The 7,239-nt window shown below is 45.8% G+C and overlaps 1 protein-coding gene across 1 annotated transcript in view; it reads left to right on the forward strand.

The window, feature by feature from the left end:
- LOC104467796 (signal peptidase complex catalytic subunit SEC11C) overlaps positions 1-93 on the forward strand; it is a 5,294-nt gene extending 5,201 nt beyond the window's left edge. Inside the window, exon 6 of the mRNA XM_010081700.1 lies at positions 4-93. The gene's annotated coding sequence lies outside the window, so the exon portion shown is untranslated. The remainder of the gene's footprint in view (positions 1-3) is intronic.
- The last annotated feature ends 7,146 nt before the right edge of the window (positions 94-7,239 follow it).

A 7,239-nucleotide genomic window follows, 5' to 3' on the forward strand; every position in this document is an offset into this window, starting at 1 on the left:
GAGGAAACTAATATATTTCAGATGTTTTCATTTCTGTGTACAGTTCCAAAACTCTGCAAGCTTTTGTCATGTCTAAATAAACTCGAACTGATGAATAAAACTCTTGGCTGTTGGTTAATTATGTGACAGCATATTTGCTGCCTTACATAGGTGCTGCTCTCCGTTAGCCACCCGTTCCTTTGGAAGACACTGTCACGTGCTAACGCAGCCTGTGGCACTCCTTGACGTGCTGTGTTGCTTCTCTTAAGTAGTTGTGCATCTGAACCCGCTTTCTCCTCCCTGTTTGTGTTTTTTGTTGGTTTTTTTTTTTTAATCTCTGGCAGCACCCTCTCTTTTCACAACCGTGCAGACTGTTTTTACAAGTACTCGCAAGGGCACAGCACGGAGGCTGGAACAGGTGGTGAGTTGTAGGAGTTTAGTCAGACTTATGCCTGAAGAAATCTGTCTAGATGTGATCTGACAAAAATAGACAAGAAAGGACCTTTCATTCTGATTAAGAACCGAGAAATGGAAACCTGGCGCTTTTTCCCTGAATTTCAAACTCCCTTGTTTGTGGTGCAGGGACAAAAAAACCACTGGCCTGGCTTACAGAGACCTGACTCTTAGGGACTGCGTGTGGTTGTAGAATTCAGGCTGTTAACTGTTTTGCCTTTATGTTCTAGCTATAAAACAAACCTAACAAAGATTTTCTGGGGCTTTATTGGCACGTGTAAATTGCTAAATGAGTAGCAAGTAGTGTACTTCAGTAATGTTACCGATAAGGGTAAGACATAACGCCGATTCCGTTTTTGAGAATGAAGTGTTCCTTCTGTCACAGGATACCTGAACAGTGTTAAAGTTGATTTTTCATTTTAAAACTTACCTGGTAAGTGCTTTATATGAAATTATAGGTTTTTCTCTTCTTGGCTTCAAATGTCAATGTTGTACCTTCAACAAAGCAGAACTTGTTTTCCTTGCTTGCTTTGTTTTTGTAGCTTTGAGAAGGAGCAGCATGATGCTTGTTTTCCTATGGAGTTTTGTTTCTTCTGTAATCTACAAAAATACCCAATAATGGTGCCTCTTCTGTTGTAACTGCTAGGGCTGAAAGGCAGACAACTGCTGAATTTTTCAAAGTAATATTACTTCTTTTGTGTTCTACTAAGCAGTTTTCATGACAAACTGTATTATAAAAATGACTTTTTTGTGTCAAATTGTGCAGAAATAAAATTGAGTATAATAAATGGCATGTCAGAATAATTTAGGTATCCTTAATGCAGTCTTCCCAGAAGTGTACTATCACAGTTAAGAAACATAATTTAATTCTTAGAGACAGTGCATGTGTAGTAAGACTTTATTTTTTTTCCCCTCCCCTAGTACTGCTGAAATCATAATTTGTTGCTCTCTACCTACCCCGATGCAATCGTAGTCAACTCTGATTTTGAGAGTGGGGTTTTGAATGTAACCCAAATTACAAATTTGACACACTATTATGGGAATTTATTCTTGTGTTGAGGAAACACGGATTAGTAAAATGACACACGGATAACATCTCAATATGTGGGTTTGTACTCAGAAAAAAAAAAAAAAGTTGTGTTTCTTTAGTATGATACCCTGGGTCTTAGCTCTTCTTGATCCATCTTAACCTGTAGAATTGACTTGCACGATGGGGTAAAACCTGGCTGTGGATGTTGCCGTTATCTGTTCTCGCAGTGAAATGTCGTCTCTTCTCCCTGGGATCCAGGACAGGACACTGGGAATGCCTCAAAGCTGTGCCAGGGGAGGTTCAGACTTGACATAAGGAACCATTTCTCCACCAAGAGGGTGGCCAAACCCTGGAACAGGCTTCCTGAAGAGCTGGTCCGTGCCCCAGGCCTGATAGTCTTTACGAGGCATTTGAACAATGCACTTAATAACGTGTTGGCTTTTTTGGTCAGCCCTGAAGGGGTCGGGCTGTGGGACTAGATGATCGTTCTAGGTCCCTTCCAGCTGAGATCTTCCAGCTGTTTATCACCTCTCAAATAATGTGCAGCAAGGGCACAATCCAGCCCCAAACCAAATTTATGCATAGTGCTGCTCCTTCTGCTTCAAGCAGGATTTTACACACACTCTCCTTCAGCAGGTTACAGATGGGGCTGATAATAGGAAGTGGGTTAGCATCCCACGTATTTGATGCATCAAGTTGCTTTCCCCTTTCTACAGATACAACTCCTGTCTTCAGCTGCCCGCTCTGCTTCTAGGCTGCAGGTTCCCTTTGAAGTCAGGACAGCTCAAGGAGGTAACTGGTGGATCTGCTGCCTTAGGAGCAGGAGGCAGGTTGCTCCGCTGGTCCTTGGAGCTGTAGTAACGGTTCACCTGGGCTCACATGCTGCTCAGACATCAATACCCCTTGGGAAGAATGGAGAGCTTGGCTGCTGGGGTGAAATACTGTGTGTTGTCTCACTGGAAAAAAGAAAAGAGCATTTTAAAGCAAATGCCTCTGTCCCAGCAAGGCCTTGGGCTGATTATTTTTTTTCTTTTTTAGGAACATGAAGATGCTGCAGGCACAAGCGGTATGTTTCCAACTGAGCAGCTGGGAGTAGAACTTCAGACATTGATGGAAGCTGATGGGCTTTCTCCGCTCTCCTCCACATCTCTTCTCAGCACTTTGGGGTTTGATGTCGGGGTCACAAAGGCAGGGGCTGCACGGGGGGACTCAGCGCTCCTTGCTGGGTGCCTCTGCTCCGCACAGCACCTCTGACCGCCCGGGTCCTGGCCACCAGACATCCACGCTGACCAAAATGAGTACATGGGGTAGCTAGGGAGATAACTCCAGCTTAAGCTGTGTTTAGCAAGTCACAGCCTGTGTCCGTGTGTAGGGATGTGGAAATGGGAGGTGGACACGAACCCCCCGAGTTCTGACCCTCTGCCCGGATTTGAGTTTGATAAATAAAGCAGCTGCCGTCGAAGCTTGGTTTCTTTTGCAGTCACGTTAGGACATCACTTGGCAGGGCTGATGACCACATTTGCTAGAACTGAACGGGAAGGTCTGTGTGACAAATCCGTGGGCACGCCTCCTTTGTCCCCTGCCCTGGCCCCGTGTCAGGGGGGCTCCTCAGCTGTGTTCCCACGTCCAGCATCAGCAGCTGTACGCCAAAGAAAGTTGACATTTGGGAAACAAAACCTGTACTTTTACATTTCCCCAGTACTGATGTTCCAGAGGTCCGTCTGCAAGCTAACAGAGGGGCAGGCGAGTCCCCTGCGGGGAATGCGGCCAGCTCTCCCGTCAGGGACTCCGGGAAGGCGGCACCAGCAGTATCACACAACTGTGCCTTCCTCCACAAATGTTTATTGTTCCATATTGTTCAGGCCCTGCAAAGCTGTGGAGCTCTGTTCTGGAAAATGTCTCCAGCTCTTCAGGGAACGGTTGCTGCCGAGGGTCTGTGTTCAGGCTGTTTGCAGAACACCTGCCCTGGCCACGGGGCTGGAGTGATGGAGATTAGTCCATCCAGCACCTCCAACATTTACAGAGTACTCCTCAGCGACCGTGCCCCGTTATTGCATTGCTGATATGCCTAAACCATTGTTTGCTCTGTACATGTGTTATACCTGTCTCTGATGTCAGGATCACCACAAAGAACATGATGAAAGGCACACCATTGTTCTTCTATCCCTTTTTATTTCCATAAAATCTGCCTTGCTGATGGAACAATCGTCGTTGTCTCAAATGTAAAGGAAGCAAATTAAAGAGTGTTATTGTGGTGATAACATTTAAAACCCATTAATGTTTTCCTGCCGTGGAGCTCAACAAGAGATCCCTTTGCCATGGGATACATGAAAAATAGGAAGGAATTTTAAAATTAAGAGAGCTGTTCCTTGATGTTCAAACAAAAATTCATGTTATCGATTTCTTCTTTGAGAAAGAAAGGTTGTCTCGAATGAACAAGTCACTCACGGTAGATAACACGCATTTATTGGATCCTTTTCTGTTGGGGGGTCCAGTACATTATTTCTGTGTATTATCAATTTATTATTTTTCTGAAAATATTAATAAGAATTATAATAAATCCATATTACCTTTTTTGTCCTTAAGAACCAGTAAATAAAGAAACACTAATAATGCACAAACGTGTTCAAAGAGCAGGCGGGGTCCTCAGCGGGGCTGAGACGTGACGAAGCCAAGGAGTGAGGATCTTCGGCTGCCCATGTTGGAGAGGTGCTCAGCCACCCCTGGGTCCAGTTTGCTGCTCCTGACACTTTCTGTATTTACACATTGGAATATTTCAGCATCTCTGCGGTGGTTTGGCTGTTTTAAATAGATGTTTTGGTTTCATTAGGAATTGGGTTATTCTGCCTTGATGCCGAGGTCTTTCCCCAGCCAGGGCTCCCCGCGCTGAGCCGTCTGCAGCCCAGTCCCACTGCAACCCACGGGAGACACGCCGGGGTACGCAACGCGTTAATTAATGCCACGTTAGCCCAAAGGCGCCGGCAGGGAAAGGCACACGGCAGAAAGAGCAACGGCTGGGAGCCAGGGAGGGCTCAGCGCGTCAGGGTCCATCCCTGCGGGTGTCTGTCTGCACACGCGTGGGTCAAGACACGCACAAACTCTGGGATCATAGAGTCATCATAGAATCACAGCATGGTTTGGGTTGGAAGGGCCCTTAAAGCCCACCCAGTGCCACCCCCTGCCATGGGCAGGGACACCTCCCACTAGCCCAGGTTGCCCAAAGCCTCATCCAGCCTGGCCTTGAACCCCTCCAGGGATGGGGCATCCACAGCTTCTCTGGGACCTTACTGGGGTCTGTTTCTTTTGGAAACAGGAAGAATAAACTTCCATTGAACACACTTGTCAAAGAGAGAAGGCCCTTATGATGGCTGTCGGTATAAAAGCAAAGCTAAAACTAAAAGAGAGAAATAGGCCTGTAAGGTAAGGAAAATTGTTGTTTTTATTTTCTGGAAAAACAGAAAAATCCTCAAACTGAGTTTTTGGTGGTGGCTTGCTTCAAATAACCCATCTTGATTGTTTGTATCTGTTTAATGACAAAACCCTGAAAATGTGTTTTTCTTGTCAAAAATATCCCTCCACTCAAAAAGCTAATCCTAATTAAAAAGAAAATTCAAACCCAAATTTGGTCAACTCTCTAAGGCAGTATTCCTCCCTGTAACTTTAATCACCTAAAGGGCAAACTAATTTAAACTTTCATGAAGTCCATAATGCAAGGAATAAAAATGGGAGCGTATAAGGAACAATCTCAAGCGAAAGCAGCTCAAGGCAGGGCAAAATGAGATTTAATGCAAAGGCACAGCCCTCAACACATGGAATGTACGAAGACCTAGTATCTGAACAAAACAGGAGAAAGGTTTATTTGTTTGTGTAGTGTTTGTGGTACAAGAGTCCTAGGGCTCCTGGGGAACGAGGGACTGAGTAAGAATTCCTGATTTGGCATCACCAGCCAAAGTTCACTAACAGGTTGGGTGTTACAGGCAGCTACACAGGACCAGAGGTTTCAACATTGCTTTATGTTGTTAATGCTCAACAAGCCCGACACAACGCAACAGAAGCAAAAACACTGGAAACAGATGAAAGTAAGACAAGTACAGTGCTGAACACAGGACTAGGAAACAGGTGACTTCCCCAGTTGATTGTGCAACAACGGTGGCAGTTACCGGAAGAGGACCTGCTGCCGGCCGCTGGCTCGGCTCTCTGCTGGAGCTGGGTCTGAGGGAACCATGTGGGTGGCTCTGGAGTGGCCAGGGCTGACACACGGGGCAGCAGGAGCTGAGCTGCGTGGAGGGCGTGGGGGCTGCACCGGCTCTGCACCACGTCCCCAGGCCACAGGGAGGGCTGGGGGCTGCAGCACGCTGGTAGGACCAGCACAATGGCCTGGGGAGGCGAGGACAGTCAGGGGGCTTCCAGTGCAGCCACTGAAGCTTGGAGAAGACAAATGCTTTGCCTTTTCTTTTTTTTTTTTTTTTTTTCTTTCTGAAAATGGACAGTTTCCTAATTTTCAGTTTCCTGTCTTGAATTGCAATGAACAATTAAAATTTCCCATGTATGGAAATATAGTATTTGATCGGCTGTCACTCATCACGGAGCATGTATTTTCTGTAGCTGTGCTGCAGGCTGCGCAGAGAAACTCGTGATTGAGGCATGAGAATACATGTAAATTACACAAGAATGCATAATTAATAACCCAAATAAAAGAAGGAATCACATTAATCAGTAAGAGAAGGTGCAATAAACTAAGACTAAACAAGGGAACAAATTAGCTCATACAGTAGGATACACAATCGACTTCAAAAGTGATTGTGCTAGATAGCTTGCCCAGTAATTATGCTAATTCACATCCATGGTGGTTTCCATGGGATATAGTTCAGTTCCAGCCGTGTAGGGTGAGCTGAGGGATCTGGCAAGTCCCTGACAATCAGCTCTCTTAGCTGTCTATCCTGCTTCCTGACATAGTTCTCCAGGTAGCAAAATCATCACATAAACTGTACCAATTCTTCATGACTTCATCCCCATCTCTGCTGTTTTCCTCTGGGACATCAGGACTCTGCATTCCTCCACTGCTCACCCACCTTCACTTCAGTGAAACTACTTACACGCCTGACGTTTGGCACGCATTTAACTGTTCCACTCCTTCATGTATTGTCTCCTCAGTGACTCATCCCTCCTTTCCTCTCCACTGCCTCCTCAGGACAGAGGTCTTTTCATCCATTAACTATTAGGAAGTTGGTCAGTTCCAGGTGCCTTAGAGTGCTGGAAAATTTACAGGGTCTCTGTGCAAGGAAAGAAGAAAGTCCTGTTAGTCTGTGAGTCACATTACTGTCACCGTAAATTTATGAGATACTGGAAATGAAAAAAAAACTTTTGGCACAAGATGGTCTATTTCAATGGCCCCCAAGTGATGTTTTCCTCTGAGTTGGGTCCACAAGCTCTTGTAAAAATTATTGAACCTGTTTGGTCATTTAGCAGCAAACCACTTCTGTGAACATTCTCATGCTTTCTGTAAAGAAACTGGATTAATTTTAACAGAAACTTCTTCAGAAAAACAGTTCCTGCAACAGAAACATAACTGAGTCATCTGTCCCCTGGTCCAGCGGGTCTGTGGGGGCTGCTGCTGCTGCCCACCCCGCACGGTCCCACCAGCACCCCCCGTCGCCGCCACCCGCGGTCCCCACAGCCCCCCAGGACACCCCGGAGCACCACCCACGACGGGAGGTGAGGGGAAAAAAGACTTCTGAGAAGTGTCTGTTTTTCAAATGCAATCGAGAAAACAACCC

The sequence above is a fragment of the Pterocles gutturalis genome, unplaced genomic scaffold, assembly GCF_000699245.1.
Source record: "Pterocles gutturalis isolate BGI_N339 unplaced genomic scaffold, ASM69924v1 scaffold45009, whole genome shotgun sequence".
Taxonomy (NCBI): Eukaryota; Metazoa; Chordata; class Aves; order Pterocliformes; family Pteroclidae; genus Pterocles; species Pterocles gutturalis.